At 37.0% G+C, this 19,520-nt stretch overlaps 1 long non-coding RNA gene across 7 annotated transcripts in view; it reads right to left on the bottom strand.

Moving 5' to 3' along the window:
- Positions 1–19,520, bottom strand: part of LOC141497866 (uncharacterized) — a 114,170-nt gene that overhangs the window by 30,142 nt on the left and 64,508 nt on the right. For 5 of the 7 annotated variants that reach the window (XR_012471470.1, XR_012471469.1, XR_012471467.1 and 2 more), the window contains one exon: positions 18,905–19,031. This is a non-coding gene — a long non-coding RNA (uncharacterized LOC141497866). The remainder of the gene's footprint in view (positions 1–18,904; positions 19,032–19,520) is intronic. The other 2 variants (XR_012471472.1, XR_012471471.1) reach the window with 1 other exon arrangement.

Raw genomic sequence — 19,520 nt, 5'->3', positions numbered from 1 at the left:
TCTCTGACAAGCACTGGCTAAATAAACACATAATACTGAGTTTTTCTTTCACCATCAATTGGTTACTTCCTTCATGGAATCCAACCCTAGGCGCCAACAAATCTTGGTATGCTGCCTAAAAAAAAGTGGCACAGGCAGAGAGCCAAGTTGAATTTAGTAGGAATTTGACCTGGATGAGGACAAGTATTGCTGGTTCGTTGAGGAAAGTGGGGGGGTGTCTCCATGTCACACTGAATTCTGGCAGACGGTTTGTGGACTTTCAAAAGAACTGTCTTTTGTATAACCTGTTTAACCGGCATTCAGCCTCCTCATCAAGATTCCTGTGATTGGAAAGGGTCCTTCCCTTATTTTCAGTTCTGTTTTCAATGAAGAGGTTTGAAACAGTTTGCAATTGAAAATGATATGCAACCTTACACCCTCCCTGAGCAACTAAAAGTCACCTTTCTTTTAAAGCAGATCTGAATACTGACATGAGGATGTTTTCCTCTTAGGCAATAATGAATGAATAGCATTTTGGAGTTGCTATTCACTCCCATGATGATAGGGTCAAAGAATCACTAACATCTGATTGTTTTTATTTCATGCCTTAAGCAATTCCAGGTGGGAATTTTTGACTGATGCCAAAGTTGGGTGAGACAGGATATATAGAATGCATACCAGGACAGGCTGTGTTGTGTCTTTCAAGAAACATAGTATGAAAATAATATGTCAGTGTTTCATTTGGAAAAAGACCATTCCTAGGATGGGGAGAGAGGATAAGATTGATCACTTTTGCTTATGCAATTCTCTATCCGGTGAACTGATTGGTTAAACTATATAGGAGGAAACATTTGCCTTCTTAACTAACTGCTTTGTCAAAGGTTTTCAGTATGGACTTCTATGTTTTGAGAAATATTATTTGATCTGTACTTTATAACCAGTCTTTTAAGCAAAAGATTTTGGGTGAAGAACACAGGAAGAATTAAGCTCCTAAGGTTCTTTGGACACCTGGGTTGGAGAGGAAGTATTTAAGGACAATACTTCTTATGAGTGTTACTCTATAGTAGGCAAGAGAATATAATGTTGAAAAGAAGGGAAAGGCTCCATCCACATGGATTCCACTGTCTTATCTGTGTGCTTTGGCATTCCTACTTTCCTTAGTTGCTGTTGACAAACAAAGAAAAAGCCAGGAATCTTTCTGACATAGCAATATTTCCCTCATGTCTGTGTGTGTGAATATTTGGTCTCATCCTTTAATGCTCTAGAGCCTCAGTTGAGAATATTTCAAAAGGAGCAGTTGAAAGATGAAAAGATATTATTCCTATACATTTGACCTAGAACCATATATCTGATCCTCTCAAATTGAAGTCACTTACCCATCCCTCAGAAGCCATGTCCTGTGATGATAAATGTATTTGCCTCCAAATACCAATCTTATTGGAATTATCTCCCTCCCATTCAATAGCCCTAGAAGGGATAGTGCAGGTGGTGAACAGATTGGGGGAGCACTATCAGATGGTGAACAGGTTGTAGGAGTTATGGGTGAAATACCCATGTCTACAAAGACAGTCTTTATAGATGTCACAGGACCCCTCTCCTAAAATAGTATCTCTCCCCCAATCTGCTGGAGATTTCTGAATTTACTGTAATTTCAGAGACTGAGGAAGGAGACTGACTTTTCTTGGTCAAGGTGAAGTGATTTGTTACAGAACACAGAATGGTTTTAAAATAATTTAGAACTTTTTTATTTTTAAGAAAGAAAACTGTGGTGAATGGTTTAATGTAAAATTCTCTGTGCATATGGATATGCTCTTTTTTAGTGGTTAAGTTCAAAATTTAAAAATAACATTTAAAAATTGGCATACACACACATACTCACACAAACATACACACAAAAGAACTAGCCATATACCTTTATAACTGATCATGCTCAAGGAGCCTTTTCCACTGAGAAACTAGAGAAAAGGGTCCCTTGCAGAGAGGTACCCACCATCAATGAAGGATCTAAGTCCTTTAGTGGGATACTAGGCCCCTTTCAATGTGAGTCCATGGTGATATTTGGAAACATGCAAAAAGAGAGACACTGTAAAGTTAATGGGGGAATTAAGGCAGGGTATTAGGCCATTAACAAATTCATTAATGGGTTTCAATAATTGCAAACTGTTTTAAATAAGGGAAGAGCTAGTGTGGATTGAGATTTTCACAAAGTTATTAAATAATATATTTAAGGATTTGTTATCAGGGCACATGGGATCTTAGGGTATAGTGGGATTCATAATTCTGATAAGAGATAATATAGCATAATGGATAACAAGTTGACATTGGAGTCAGGAAGATCTGAGTTTAAGTCCTACCACTAACACAGATTGACTATGTGACCCTAAGTCACAAGCAATTTACTCTCTTGGGTTATTGCCCTCCCTAACTTTCAAAAACTCTAAACTATAAAGCACTTGCTAATCTGTATTAGTAGGAAGAGTTTTTTCTGTGGGCAGTTCCTATATCAATAAAATCATAGATTTGATCAGAAATGTGGTGGTCTGACTGTATGATGAATTAGAGAAATAGAGAAAAGGGTGGATTTTTCAAAAAAATCAGAAGGTAGAAAACAGACAATGCAGCTGAGCAACTGTTGGAGATAGTTGATTGGAACAGGGATGTAAATGGTGGGGGGAGTGGAGGGAAGCTGCTTCTTTTGTGAAAAAGTGACATGGTTTTGACATTTGGTTTGTAAAGAATGGTTTACCTTTGGGTAGACATTTGGTGGTGTACAGGGAAACTATTTTCTTCACTTGGCAGGCAAAGGTGATGGAGGGCAAAATGTGCAGATGGCTGGCATCTTTTTTGAGTTGCTATGGTAACTACAACATCACCCTATAGAATAGGATATAGACCCTGAGAATTTTATCCAATTAGGAACCTCTCAGTCATATTTGGAAACACCCAGGAACTTCTGTTAGGACAATTGTATATGTAGAATCACAAAATCTCTGAGTTGGAAGGGTTCAGCCTGTGTCTCAAAAGGAATCCTCTCAATAACATCCCTGAAAAGTAGTTACCCAGGTTCTGCTTGGAAAACTCTAAGGAAGAACCCACTGATCTCTGAAGCCACCCAATCTCCTTGTTAAGAAGCTGTTCCTTTCCTTGAGCTGAATCTTTGTATTTATTCCCAGTGCTTAGCACAATGTCTAGCCCAAAATACGTGCTTAACATAACAAGAAGTTTGTTGGTTGATTGATTAATTGATTGAATAGATAATTGTTTTATGACAAGCCTGGCTCTATTCTTAGGGCTATACATCACATATCAGAACCCCAAGCAACATGGGGAATAAAACCTCACTACTAAAGATCATTTCTTGTGAATATACCTTCCTCTGACCCCAACTCCATTGATCATACTACTGGAGAGACTAGACCAGTGGGAAACTCCACCTAACTTAGCACAGAGTAATACCAAGGACAGATAAATGGCAGAAAGACAGCTCCGAGAAAGGATACAAGGGCTATATCAGGGAATGTAGCCACCTGTAGAAGGAGTCCTGCTAATTAGAGCAGTGAGTAGATTGGGGCCTTAGAATCAGGATAGACCCTGCCTCAGGAATTTACTGATTGGGTGACCCCAATCACATCACTGTACCTCATTTTTCTTTTATATAAAATTAAGGGGTCATGTTTGATATTTTTGCTAAAAGCTAATCAAATTCACTAGCTGATTAATCATTATTATTCCACTTGATTTTTTATATATTATCATAACTCCATTTCCATTGTTAATGGAAAGCACACCAAGAGGATCCTGTGGATTAGCCTATTAGAAATAGCACCCAGATAGTTGTCCCCCCACTCAAGAATAGTCAGTTTGCCTTTGATACCTAACTTATAAATGCTCTGGAAGTCAAAGGAGCAGCCCCAAAGGCAGATGCTTGTTACACTCATCCTGAATCACTTTTCAGGGCTAGTCCTCTAGTTGGCCATTAATACTTTCATACAGATAGACTTCTTTTTGTTATCTAAACATCCTTGAACTAGATCAAAGGGTATTTTACCATTCTAGTCTGAGAGTTCAAAAACCTGTTCATCTATCTATAGGTTTATTGTAGCATTTAGGAAAATGTGGCATATTGAGGAATATTTATTGAGAATACAGGTACCCTGACTATCTCACTCATCTCATCTTAGTCTTCATTTTGGTATAATAAATAAAACATAATATCTGATAGACCTACAATGCTATCATTACCTGCAAGGGCTAAGGAAGACCTTTGGTCAATGGGTTGCCCCAGTTCTATTTAAATGAAGAGAGTTTTTTCCTCAGAGACTGATCACAAATAATAGGTCTAGACCAAAAGAAGTTTATACATGAGCATATAGACAGCACAGTGGATAGAGTGCTAGATTTGAAGTCAGCAAAAGTCATCTTCTGAGTTCAAGTCTGACCTCAGACACTTATAAGCTCTATGATTCTGGGCAAGTCACTTAACTCTGTTTGCTTCAGTTTCTTCATCTATAAAATGAGTTGGAGAAGGAAATGGCAAACCACTCCAGTAACTTTATCAAGAAAATTCCAAATGGGGTCATGAAAAGTCAGACATAACTGAAAAGACTGAACAACAAGAAACCTCACACATACATACACTCATGCATGTATATAAGAATATATGTATGTAGATACATATCTGTATATATACATAGATACACACATATATTTATGTATATATAGATATATACACATATCATTCCTTATGGAGCAGTATTTTGTAAGTTGATTCTTAGTGTCCTCGAGGAGATTAGGATTTGTAAGGTTTTATAACTTGGAAATTAGAGCCTTTAACAAATGCACTAGTCAAGAGTAAATAATCCCTAACCTCTCTTCAGTCAAATGGACATGATAAAGATAAAGATAAACAGAGATTTATAGAATTCCTTTGCTCTCAGGGGAATATGCTACTTCTAATAGACTCATCACTTATTCTTGCTGGTTCTGTCTATAAGCATCCTCCTTCTACCTTCTGGGGGAAAGGATCCAACCTAACCATATTTCATCACATATGAACAATTTTAAAATTTACTTGCATAATTCCAAATTGCTTCCCTTAATTTTTCAGACAATTCACAATTTCTCCAGAAATGAAATACCTCACACACTTGCCAACATTGAATTTTGTCATTTTTAACTCCTTTGTCAATTTGATAAGTGGGAGATAATGTTTCAGAACTGTTTTAATTTGCCTTTCTTTAATTGATAGCAAAATTTAGCCCATGTTTAATATAGCCTTTGATAGCCTGTTTGTTTGAGAAGGATTTGTTTGTGTCATTTGGTGACTTATCAATTAAATAACTCAAGTGCATAGATTTGCACTAATTCTCTGTTGATTCTGAATGTCAGCTTTTTATCAGATATTTTTATGCAAATTCTAATATAGTCTTTATCCTTATTTCTTTCTTTAGCTGCCTTTATTTAGTTTATTCAAAAGTTTTTTCACTTTATCACCAAATTGATCTGTTTTGTTAGATAGGTAGAGCTTTCATTAAGCACTTACTGTGTGTTACTTTGCTTTAGATTATTCTATTTAGGGAGATTAATTTAAGCAACATTGGCCCAGACGAGAAAGGAGGGCAGAGGTCACACCTTTCTTATCTATTATTCTAGGTGCAGATGGAACAGAGCTCATCCTTAGTGTTCTAGGAGTATAGAACTAAAGCTAGAAGATCCTTCAGAGCCTCTATGGACCACTCCCTCATTTTACAAATGATAGTCACTTGTTCATGATCACAAAGGTAATAAGTATCAAGGGCAGGATTTGAACCCACTTTCTTTGACTTTGAAGCCAGTATTCTTTCCACTGTACTACGTTTGGAGAAAGCGATATTCTACTTGGAGTATCCACCTGCTCAGGTTTCATATGAAAAGTTAATAGGTCTGAGGAGGCTGATACCCAATCTGTGCCATCTGTTAGGTCATAGTTAAAAAGATATGACAATAGGTCTGGCAGTACCATAGCTATCACTTAATCATAGTTATAGTTCTAGAACTATTACAAAAGTGACTAAGTTAATCTATGGTGTTGTTGCTGTTGCTATTTGTCCTTTGTTTTTGAAGAAGACCGGTGACATCATGACACCTACATGAATTGGACTTAAATGAGGCAGAGGTTGCACAAGGTTATCAGCTTCAATTTCTCTTCCAGAATCATCAAAGCCCAGTAGAAAGACAAAAATCAAGACAACAAGGGATGGTCTGGGATGCAGTGAGTGACTTTGGTGTCTTCAGTGTCTGACCAAACTCTAAGCACTCCACAAGCCCCTTCAGCAGCCATGTTTATATATGTTGGAACAGATTATTCTCATCTACTCATTGCACTGGAAGAACTCTTCATATGTCTGGGGTAGACACCCTGTAACTCAATGACAGGCTTAAGGTCTATTGGTTACCCTAAACTGGCTTAGTCCATCTGCTGAGCTGCTTTTACCTGGGTGTAACCATACTTCAGGTGAGAGGTGTGGACACCAAAGGTGAATGAGCAGCCTTGGAAAAGCCCTCACACCAGAAGTGCTAGTCCTCCCTGAAGATTCCAAACACCTCACCTATTATATACCAGATCTAATGAAGAAGCTGGTTACCCCTCTAGCACCTCAGCTCATTGTTAGATACCATTTAGTGTGTTTTATATGAACAACAGATGATGTTATATATGGTGGTGATGCTATGCTTTGCTTCTTCCATATGTGTTAATATGGAATATTCTAATACTCATAGTTTTTTTGTGCCTGAATCATGTCTCTGAGTGTGGCCTATGTTGCTAGTATAGTAAGTATAGTATAATATACTAAGTATAGTAAAAATAACTGGGGAATATTGTGTTCTATGTATTGCAAGAGATGTGCTTCTAGTCTTTAGTATACAAAGTTATAATCAACAAACATTTATTTATTAAATACAATGTAATAAACATTGAGAATATCACACAAAAAAAGAAATGGACCCCATGTTCAAGGAACTAACTTTCTATTGGATAAGATACCATAAGAGACATAAGAAAATAAGAAATGGATGAAAAATAAAGGCAATCTCGAGGCTGGGAAAGCAGAAGGGCTGATCTTAGAAGAAAGCGATTCTATAAGATAAAGGTGAGGAGAAAGTGAATTTTGAACATCAGAAACAGGCAGTGCCACTTCCCAAAAATGGCAGGTGGAATCACAAGGGGTCTATTTGCCCCATTAGATTGGAAGCTCCTTGAAGGAAGAGACGATCTTTCACCTTTTTTTGTATCCCCAGTGCTTCACATATACTAAGTGCTTAATGGAGAGATTAATGATCTGCCCTGTGGCTCACAGTTTTAATGAGGGAAGATAATATATGACTCATAAGGCATGTACAAAGGATACAGGGTCAGGCCAGAAGTCAGGAAGACCTGAGTTCAAATTTGGCATTAGCCACTTACTAACTATATGACCCTGGATAAATCAGTTAACCTAATCTGTAAAATGAGCTAGAGAAGGAAATGGCAAACTAATCTAGCATCCTTACCAAGAAAACCCCAAAATGAGGTCATGAAGAGTCAGACACAACTGAAAAATGACTAAATAAACAAAATACAACATATAAATAACTGTGTACATTTAAGATACACATAAACTAGGTATAAAAAAATCTCAAGGGGAAGGCAAAAGCAGCAGAGAAGCCTGGGAAATTAGATAGAAGTGACAAGAGAGAATATTTTCCTTGTCAGTAAGTTTATCAGCATTCATAGTACATAAGCAATACACATTTGTAATAGTTTCAATATAGATTTGTATTATATGTAATACATTTTCTTGGATAACATGAGTTATTATAACTGGGAAACAAGCTAGAGACCAACTTCCATCACTCTATATAGGGGATGGACAGCAGGAAGGAAAAATATTTCCCCCCTTGGAGCCTTTTGTTCATTTTTTAGTTCTAGCTCTTTACAGCCAGTCAAAAGGCCTCTTTTTACCACATAGTCTGCAAAGAAGAAAAAGTCCCATAACATCCTCCCATGCTCTGAAGCAGAAAGCCAGATCCTTCCATTTCATGTCATCATTCTCTTTCAGAAGCAGGCTCACTAAATATCACCATGGGAACCCTGATCATGCTCTCAAACCTGGTATATCATTGGCTCATCTTTATCAATTTAAAAAAAATAAAGAAAAAATGAAAACAGTTTTGAGTGTATTGCGATCAATCAGGAAATGAGTGTGGTTGCTTAAGTTCAAAATTCCTTTTGAAGAATAAACCCTGTTGTAGCTACTGGGGTGTTGGTTGAATAGTTTAAGTAGATTCATTTGCCTATAAGAATAGAAATACCAAGAAAGGATGGGGAAGGGGGAAAAGAAAGGAAAGGGAAGGCTATATACTTTACTCAGCCCATTCCACAATCAATAATTCTGTTCCCAATGGGTAAAAATTTCAGACTTGAAGGGAAAAATAACAGCAGAAAGAAAAAAAGACAAATTAAAATATTCTTCCAGGGCGGCTAGGTGGTACAGTGGATAAAGCACCAGCCCTGGAGTCAGGAGTACCTGGGTTCAAATCCAGTCTCAGACACTTAATAATTACCTAGCTGTGTGGCCTTAGGGAAGCCACTTAACCCCATTTGCCTTGCAAAAAACCTAAAAAAAAATATTCTTCCAGATCAGCATCAGAAGGTAGCTACCCAGTGCAAACACTGGTAGAATCTTCTTGTACTGAATGTCCTTATCTTACATGTGTATGAATCTAAGGCCAGCCAGGGTCAGTGAATTCTTTCCACCCCAACAATGCCAGACCCACATAGTCAGCTGCACAGCATAGTGGGAGCAGGGAATAGAGATTCTCAGAGATCCAGAGAGAGACCTGGGCCATTTCCAGGTTTCCTGATCCCTATTTCTCAATTTTTTTTAAATGGACATACATGAAAAGAGAATAAAACACCAAACCCAATACAATATTATTTTAATTTCTATGAATTTTTTAATGTCAATAAATGCTTTAGATTTAGATGGGGCAGCTAGTTGGCACAGTGGTTAGAGTGACAGGTCTAGAATCAGGAACACATATCCATGAGTTCAAATTCAGCCACAGATGCTTACTAGCTATATGATCCTAGGCAGGTCACTTAACCATGTTTGTCTAAGTTTCCTCATCTATAAGATAAATGGAAGAAGCAAATGACCAACCACTCCTTTATCTTTGCCAAGAAAATCCTTAATGGGGTCACACGATTGGAAAAAAATTCAACAGATAGATTTATCACTAGATAGATTTATCTATCTAAGTAGGAGGTGGGAGGAGAGAGAGAGAGAGAGAGAGAGAGAGAGAGAGAGAGAGAGAGAGAGAGAGAGAGAGAGAGAGAGAGAATGGCATGTATGGTATACCAGCATTAGTTTGGGCAGGTCACTTAAATGCTTAGGATTCTAGTTTCTTCATCTTCAAGGTTAAGTACAATAACAGTTCGTCTCAATTGTTTCAGGATGTTGTGATCAAAGTACTTTATAAGCCCTTATTTGGGTTTTGTCTTTGTGTTTCTAAGACTTAGAACAACATCTGGCAAATAGCAGGTGATCAATAAATTAAGAGTTTGTTAATTAATTGAAATAATTTTTAAATTGCATTTATAATTACTTTAGTAGTTTCAGTGAGAAAAATTCCTTCTATTAATGCAGATTGGCACTGTCTCTTAATTTTATAGTCTAGAGCATTTCTTAAGGTCATCAAAAGATTGAGTAATTTATCCAGTTATGCAGCCAGCTTATGTTAAAGGCAGCTCTTGAACCCACATCTTTCCCTAATTACAAGGACTCTCCACTACTATGGTTTTAGTATTTCTCTAGTTTGAAATCTATGATCTCATAATTCTTTTATATTTACAAATGCCCAAATTAGTGATGGAAAATTCAGTTTCCAATGATATCAAAGAGGATATTAAGCCTAGTGAGAACATTTATATGCTCTTGTCCCTTAGTTGAACCAAAGATGTTTTTTGCCTTCTAATTTCAGGTTCCCGCTGAGTTCTGTGTTCATGCCAAATGACCCTCCTGACTTCTCCTTTGTCTGATCCTGATGTCAATGCCAGGGCAGAGCAGGGTAGGGCAGGAAAGAGGAGCTCTCTCTTCCTCCTCCTATTTTATTTGCTCTTGGTACCTGCTGTTCTGTGTCACTTCACTGTATACATAAGATAATACCTGGCCTGCTTCTGGTTTAGATTCCATAGTTGCCCTTCCCCTTCTCTCTCTCTCCTTGGCATCCTTCCTCTTATCACCCACTGTTCAAATTTGCTTGCTCTGCAACCTGATCTCAGTCACTTGCATCTCAAAATATGCGTAATTTTGCTGTATTAATAGCCCCACTTACCAGCTCCCAAGATACGGCCAACTCTGTCTCCTATTATTCTGCTTTGAACTCTTCCATATCATCACAGTTTTCTAAACATGATGTTTTCCTAGCATCTGATAGGGAGAGAGGTCTTGCTGTCTTTTTTCAACTTAATACCATAGCTTCAGTCTTCCTCACATTCTTCCTAGCACTATGTTTACAACTCTGCTATATATTTTTTAAACTAGATTTATGATTTCATTAGGGTAGGAAGCTCTCCTATTCATGCAGATCAGCACCTCCCTGTCATCTTACATTAGTTATTTAATCAATACATATTTATTAATCACCTACTGTATGCTAGCTTGGGGCTAGTCAGAGAGCTACCTAGAGTAAAGATGTCAAATGGCCCACAATACACTCTATTGCTGCCCAAACCAGTATAAAGTATAATGAAGAGAGATTTAACAAAATAAATTTTTTGTATTTAGATAAAATTATCCTCTATACTTTTAACTCAATTTAATACAATCTGCCTCTGACCTATGTGATGTGACCCTATACTAGTCATTTAACTTGCCGATGCTCTAAGCATCTGTAAAACCATAAATTACAGAAATAACATCCATCTACATTTGTTGATGGAGTTTCTTTGTCCTAGAATATATTGAAATCACTGGTCAAAGAGTTCCCATCTCTTCCTAAATAGCATCTAGACATGTGCCAACCAGGGTCAAGGACTGTAATGATCATTTTTTTATATATTCTATAATTTTGCCAGAAATTGAAGTCACACTGTCATGACTTGCTTGGTTTGAATATTCATTTTCTTCCCACTTTATAAAACAGAAAATATTTGCATGTGTCCAATTTTTTGACTCATACCAGAGGATTTTTCAGAAATCATTGATGCTTGCTCAGAATAATGGTATTCTGGAGTCTGCTTATATTAACTCTGAAGAGCTAATTGTTAAATTTTCAACATTGGTACCTTCAAAGTTGGCAAACATTAGAAGCTTGATCTCCTTATTTTGTTGATTGTTTAGACTCAAGACAATTATGGTGAAAATGCCAATTATGCAAGTTAAAATGAAAAGTCTACTAAGTGGACTTTTTTTTTCCTGGAGAGCTGGTTGTTAAACATTTGCTAGCATACTCCTATTTAAGAATCACAGATGCTTGTTCTTTCAATAACTTGAGATGTTCTTTGTCAAGGTCAGGTGGTCAACTTTTTGAGGGGTAGTTAAGTGATTGCTTACTATTTCCTCAATTATCTCAGATTTCAATTCCTCATCTTCCTTTTTAAAAAATTCCTGTACATTTTATACAAAGGCAAATTTATTAGCTAAGTGTCCTGGGCAAGTCACTTGACTACTGTCTGTCTAGATTTCCTCATCTGTAAAATGGGGGCAACTACAGCATCTATCTTCCAGAGTTAAGGAAAAATGCGATAATATTTGTAAAATGTTTTGCAAACCTTAAAACACTATATAAATGCTAGCTATTATTATTTTTATTATGATCTTTGATAGCAAAAATGGAGGCAAAATAAGAAATTATTAGTTCTTATTATAATTTATAATAGAGTTATCTGTGTGTTTTCTTTGCTTCTCCTTTACAAAGTTGTAAGCTTCTTGGGGGAGGGGTAGGAACAATGGCTTTTTCTTTCTTTTTTTCATATTTTTATCCTAAGCATCTGCCATAACTCTGAATACATGACTGGAACTTAAAAATGTTTGTTAGATAGAATTAAATTTATTCCAAATTCCATGAATTAACTAACTTCTTGCTCTCTGAACTTAACCTCTGCCCATTTCAGAGGCCCGAGCTCATCAATGGAGACTCTGAATGGACTCTGCTGAGGAGATAAATTTTCTCCACCTCCCAATCTATCTTGCCCCAGATTCAAGGGCTTCCATAAATCTGGTCCAGGAAACCCTTATATAATGAAAGGTACTGGTACATATGATGTTTCATCATTTTTTTATTCATTCAGATCACCATGACTGGACTTCCTGTTGACCCAAAAAACATACCAGGCAGATGTCACTATACTAATAGTTCATAGCATCTCAGATTATAGTGTCCTCTAATTCAACCTTTCCTCCCTGTTCCCTCCCAACATATAGATTTTACAGGGAAGTGAAGTTATTAGCCTAAGGTCCCACAGCTAGTGTCTATCAAAAAACATTCATTCAGGGCGGCTAGGTGGCGTAGTGGATAAAGCACTGGCCCTAGAGTCAGGAGTACCTGGGTTCAAATCCGGTCTCAGACACTTAATAATTACCTAGCTGTGTGGCCTTGGGCAAGCCACTTAACCCCATTTGCCTTGCAAAAAACCTAAAAAAAAAACCCCATTCATTCAGTGTCTACAAGATACTAGGCACAGGGCTAAGGGCTGGAGAAACAAAGAGGCAAAGGACAGTTCCTGCCCTCAAGGAGCCTACAATCTAAGGAAAAATACAACATGCAAACAACTATGAACAAACAAGACATATGTATATTTTTATGCATGTTTATATATATATGCATGTAAGTATGTATCCATATTTTATATTATAATTAACAGAGAGAAAACTGTATACTTCAAATTTGAACTCAGACACTTATTAGAATTAAGACACTTACTGGAATTAAGAAGGATTGGGGAAGCCTTCTTGTAGAATGTAAGCAACTAAAGTTCCAGGTCCTCTGACTTTCCAATTCAACTCTATCTACTATGTACTGCACTGGATAGCCAGAACAAACCTTAAAAGCTCATTCACATTATTGGGGCGGCTAGGTGGTGTAGTGGATAAAGCACTGGCCTTGGAGTCAGGAGTACCTGGGTTCAAATCTGGTCTCAGGCACTTAATAATTACCTAGGGCCACTTAACCCCATTTGCCTTGCAAAAATCCTAAAAAAAAAAAAGCTCATTCAGTATTTTTCCCCATTTGGTTTCTGGAAATTCATCTGAGCAGAATGCTTTCCTGCCTCAGTCTCTTCTCTCAGACTTTGTCAGAATTAAATCTTAAATTTCTTGTCTGGATTCGTTATTCTATCCAAAGGAATTCAGTCATAAAACAATCAAGTTTGAGAATGTGTCAAGTATTGGGAAGAAAGAGGGAAAAGGTTGAAAAATTCAATTAAAAAAAAGCAAACTAACTCCTGTGCATTTTTTATTTAAGCAAATGCCTTTGTCTCCTTCAATGGATAATGTTTTATCAGACCCTAACTCAGGGCTATGTGTACATACATTTGAACTGACATGACCAGAAGACACCATTTACGTTTTACTGCCATCAAAATCTACTGGCTCCATTATAGAAATTAATGTCAGAATAAACAGATTTCTCTCCACATCTCTTTTATGCCTAAACTTATATGTTTTACATATATGATCACATTTGATCCTTACAACAACCCCTGGGGGAGATGCTATTATGTCCATCCCCTTTAACAGATGAGAAAACTGAAATGAAAGATTGCTAAGTGATGAGTCCTCAGGTACAAAGCTAGTGAGTGTCTGAAGAAGGATTTGAACAGTTCTTTCTGGCAACCACCTAGAATCAGCTTCCTCCAACACTTGAAAGTCATTCCCAAGATAACTTTGCTTTTCCCTCAAGACTCTTTCACCTTCACTCCTTACCAAAACTCCCCTGATTCCTGATCTCTAATTTTTTAAAAATAATATTCTATTTTCCCCAATTACATGTTAAAACAATTTTTTTAGGTTTTTTGCAAGGCAAATGGAGTTAAGTGACTTGCCCAAGGCCACACACCTAGGTTATTTATTAAGTGTCTGAGACCAGATTTGAACCCAGGTACTCCTGACTCCAGGGCCAGTGCTCTATCCACTGCACCACTTAACTGACCTGTTAAAACAATTTTAACATTTTAAAAAAGTTTTAAATTCCAAATTTTATCTCTTTCTCCCTCTCTGCCTTCTTGATTTCTGAATTGGTAACTCTGACAAGATAACTTCCTAACCAGCAGTGGGCTGATAAATGTTTAACAACCACTCTGTAGGAAAAGAAAAAAACACAATATCCTCATGGCACCCCAGGGACAGCTAGGTGGCATGGTGGATAAAATGCAGGGCCTGGAGTCAGGAAGACCTGAGTTCAAATTTGAACTTACACACTTACCAGCTGTGTTACCCTGGTCACCACTTAATCCTGTTTGTCTCATTTGTAAAAGGAGTCAGAGAAGGAAATGAGGAATCACTCTTTACCAAGAAAACACCAAATAGAATCACAAAAAGTGAGGTATGACTGAGCTATAGCATGCTTTTAAGTTTAATCTGCATTAACATTTTCTTCATCACTTTCTTAAATCTAGACAATCAACAAAACAATAAATCCAGCTCTGATTTGTTGCTATGCCAATTTCTGAGATATAAATTCTCATCACACTGAAATTTAAACAAGCAGAAAGCTCTTAGGATCTGGCTCCAGTACATAGCTACTAACCTTCCTGGCCTCAACTGAGCTGCTCCATGAATTCAGTGACCTGTTCATAGGAACCACTGTAATGATCTGTAAGTCCTTTCTCAGCCCCTGGGCATTCTTGTCTGGCATTCAAATCTTTTATTCCCTTCTATGAACTCCTGTTCATTTGTTCAGTCATGTGTGATTCTTCATGACCTCATGGTCCAAAATGCCCATAGGGTTTTCTTGTCAAGGATATTGGAGTGGCTATTTCCTTCTCTGGTTGATTAAGGCATACAGAGGTTAAATGACTTACTCAAGATCATACAGCTCCATTGATTTCTTTGAATGATTTTGGTGACTGAAATTCTACCATTGGAAATTTAATTTTATTTGCGTTCCAAATTATTTACAATTTATAAATTACAAATTGTTATAGATTAATAACTAATAATGCATTAACACAAATAATTTATTTAGGTCTTCTGTAGTCCTCAGTTAAAGTACAGGGTTGGTCCCAGTTTCTTATTTGCTAACATTTCACTGAGGAAATTGATTATTGAGGAGGAACTCCAGGCAAGGAGACAGAAGAACCAAATTGGGAGTTTAGGGAGATGATAAACCTGAACATATCATTACAATTTTGTCCAGAAGAGGTCCCACCTAAGGAAGTTCCAAAGGAATTGAAGGAATTATAGAGATCAGATCTAATCATGGTCCTCCAAGAACTTGTCATGATCAGTGATTGTTTGAACACATTCCATCCCCTATTAAGATATTGTTTCTACTCACTTTAAAACTCTGACCTAATTCTCTTTTTTTGTTTGCTTTTTTTTTTTTAGATTTTTGCAAGGCAAATGGGGTTAAGTGGCTTGTCCAAGGCCACACAGCTAGGTAATTATTAAGTGTCTGAGATCGGATTTGAACCCAGGTACTCCTGACTCCAAGGCCAGTGCTTTATCCACTATGCCACCTAGCCGCCCCCTGACCTAATTCTCTATTACCTCCTGCCATTAATTTACTGTCCCACCTTTAAGCAAATAGTGCAGGTGAGAACAATGATGATTTATTTTCAAAGGCATCTAAATTGTTCTGAGGTTGTTTTTCATTTTTTTGGTATATTAAGAGAGAGAGAGAGAGAGAGAGAGAGAGAGAGAGAGAGAGAGAGAGAGAGAGAGAGAAATGTCCTAATATGGGCTGTCTGAGTTACCCCTCTAGTTCTAAATCTTGTAATAGGTCCAGAGATGGGGGAAAGAGGGAAGATTATCACCAGAAACATGGTATGAATGATTAGGAATTGAGAATATGGATAGAGGGTTTCCTTCATGTCATAAAAAGTCTGTGAAGAGGATGTAAAGAATGGGTGATTTGAGTCTGCAACACAGACCTAAAAGTCCACTTGGATTATTCTGATAATGAGCTGATATTTGCATATTTGGTGTCCCTTGGTGGCTAGAGATGATGTTAACTATCCAGTTAATTAAACAATTACCCTAGGAGTGGGGGGATAGGGAAGAACTGCAAATTTGACTTAGCATTCAGAGACTTCCAATTTGCCTGAGAATAAACCAATGAACTCCAAAAAGTTCAGGTGATCTAATGTCAAAATCAATCTGAGTATAATCTGAAAGAATTGACAAATCAGAGCTTGGGAAATCATACCCCAAAGGTCGATATGTGTAGCTAGTAGGGAGTAGGCCTTTGATTTTGTTGGTTGAGGGAATCTTGAGATAAAGAAATAGAGCTGGCATCTTTTCTGCAATTTAGTGCTTAACACAGTGCCTGTTATAGTAGGTGCTTAGGAAATATTTACTGAATGAATGAATTTATAGGTTTGTGTAAGGTTGCCTGCTGAGCACTAAAAAGGAACTTGCTCAGGGTAACATCAAAATTTGGATTTGAATCCAGATCTTCTTGGATCTGAGGTCAGTTACGTATATAATATTTATAGGTCGATTCACTGACTTAGCATTCAGAGACTTCGAATTTGCCTGGGCATTCTTGTCTGGCATTCAAATCTTATTCCCTTCTATGAACCCCTGCTCAGTTGTTCAGTCATATCTGATTCTTCATGACTCCATTGGATATTATTGAGTTTTATGAAAAATAAACAAATACAAAGAATTCAGAGAAAGATGAAAGGCTTCTGCAAACACATCGATATGATAAAGTATCAGGGAAACCATACACGTGACCACAATAATAGCACACTGAAATTAGGATAAACACCACTGACCATATATAATTTACCAGTTTGGGCCCTAGAAGAGAGGTGAAAAAATGAAACTGCCTCCATTCCCTAGAGAGGTGAAGGGCTCAGGGGGTAGAATGTCATATATGCTATCAAACATGTCTGTTCTGTCAGTTCTGTTTAATTATTTTTCCTTGTTACAAGGAATGATTCACAAAATGGGTGGGATATACCCAGAAGTGACACATAAAAAGAAAAGGCATAAATACATCTTCTATTTTTAAAAGGAATAAAATCAAAAATCTATTACAAAAGTATGTGAAAAGGGGAATCCTTCAGAAGATTATAGGAATTGAATCCTGGAAGGGCAATTACAGATCAGTTAACCCAATCTCCTCATTTTATAGAATAAGAAATGGTGTTTCATAGAAGCTGAAACTTGCCCTCACACCACATTAATGTGAGAACCAGGTTTCCTGATTCCTTAGCAGTCCTGACCTCTAACTTGAGAAGTATGAGAATGAACTGACACATAATAAAATTGAGTCAATTTTAGGAGTCATGTCTGATAAAGGAAGGGAAGAGATATGGCAAGGAGTTTCAAGAAACAGAAAAAATTTAACAAAAGCCACTTGACAAGGAAGATCAGAATGAACAAAGGGAATAAGGGTTTCTGTAGAGGGAATGGAATTCAGACAATTAAAATGACAGGATGGAAGCTCCTAGATGACAAGTACCCTGAATTTAGACAGAAAATAGGTGAACTGCAATTCAAAGATCCTGAAAAAAGACTAATATTGAATAATGTATCAGGAAAATAGATTTTTCAGTAGCATAGCCTGCTGTGTGGGAAAAGAAGGAGAAAAAGATGTGGATGGCAGGAGAAAGTGAAGAGATATTAAGGGAATGGTAGTCAATTAAAAAAAGAAAACTCTGGATATAATAAAAAAAATTGTTTAAAGGTCAACTTAACTGCTTCCTGCTCCATCCTCCAAGGTTCAAAGGAAAGGCTGCCACCTATTAAAAGAATTTTATTTAGAAGGGCCTATTTTTTTTCACAGATGGTAGAAGATAACAAAAATAGGTCTAAAACACTCTGAATTGTAAAGTTTCAGTTGTGTTGGTGCCTAACTAAAGAACACAGAAAAGGTCCTAGTGAAATGCCTAGAACTGGGTGCCTTTTGTAATGCAAGCTGTATTTATGACCCAATTCACTGTGGTAGACTTTCTGGTCAGGAGCGCCAGAACCAGGTAAGTCTGATGGCTGTTTTTGTAATACAAGTAGACTGTGTTATATTTAGTATCAAAGCTGTCTCTGGTGTTTGGGATACCCAGTAAACTAAGTTTAATTACCTAAGCACTGAAGTCTGTGAGTTACCAATTTTGCTTTTTTTTTAAGAATCCTACTTTCTTTTTTTAAATTTTTTTTAATTTAAGGCAAAGGGGTTAAGTGACTTGCCCAAAGTCTCACAGCTAGGCAATTATCTATCCACTCTATCCATTATGCCAACTAGCTGTCCCTGAATTCTACTTTCTTGAAAAAAATTAATGTTATTTCAATACCTACAGAACACCATTGTTTATATATACAGATGAATTACCTATGATGTACAGGATATGAAAGCAATTTAAGAATTTGGGGGTGGCTAGGTGGCAACAGTGGACAGAACATGGGCCCTGGAGTCAGAAGTACCTGAGTTCAAATCTGACCTCAGATACTTAATAATCACCTAGCTGTGTGGCCTTGGGCAAGTCACTTAACCCCATTGCCTTGAAAAAACCTTAAAAAACCTTGAAGAGTGATTGTGACTGTGGTATAATAAAAGAATACAGAATTTGGAGTATAAGGACCTGGTTCAAATTCTGCCTTTATCATTTACTACCTGGGTGAATCTGGACAAATCATTTGACTGATCTGAGCCTCAGTTTCCTCCTCTGTAAAATGAAATTCCTCAACTTTTTCTGAAATACCCCTGTGATTGTCACAAAACAATCTATTCCCTTTACCTTTATAGAGATGAACGATGGAGGCATCCTTGAATTCTTGGTGGATAACCTCTTCATGCCATATAACCTGGAAAATTTCAGTCAGCTTTTGAATGAGCAACGGACCCCTCCTCCTTGTAGATCTCAGCTGGGATAGAATAAGCACCAGTTACTGTGCTTTGCCACTTGAAAGGAACCTAATGGCATTCAAAACCTTTTTTTCATTTGGAACTTCATTTAGGGACAGATTGACTTCAACTTAAGGTAAACATTCAATGACTTCTGCATTGATTGATGAGAGTCTGTTAAGTACACTAAGGGAGGGTACGGGATTTAGACATAAAGATACCATAGATAAATTAATAGACCAAAAAATACTCTAGCTATCAGATCTATAGAAAGGGGATAAATTTGTGGCCAAACAAAAATTAGAGCACATTATAAACTACAAAATGAATGATTTTGACTATATTAAATTAAAAAGGTTTTGCACCAATAAAATCAATGCTGCCAAAATTAGAAGGAAAGCAGAAAGCTGGAAAACAACCTTCACAATCAGGAGTTCTGATAAAGGTCTCATTTCTAAAATATAAAGAGAATTGCATCAAATTAATAAGGTCACAAGCCATTTTCCAAT

This window comes from Macrotis lagotis, chromosome X (genome assembly GCF_037893015.1).
Source record: "Macrotis lagotis isolate mMagLag1 chromosome X, bilby.v1.9.chrom.fasta, whole genome shotgun sequence".
NCBI lineage: Eukaryota > Metazoa > Chordata > Mammalia > Peramelemorphia > Peramelidae > Macrotis > Macrotis lagotis.
The sequence above is the reverse complement of the archived record's forward strand: the minus strand, read 5'-3'. Positions and strand labels throughout refer to the sequence as shown.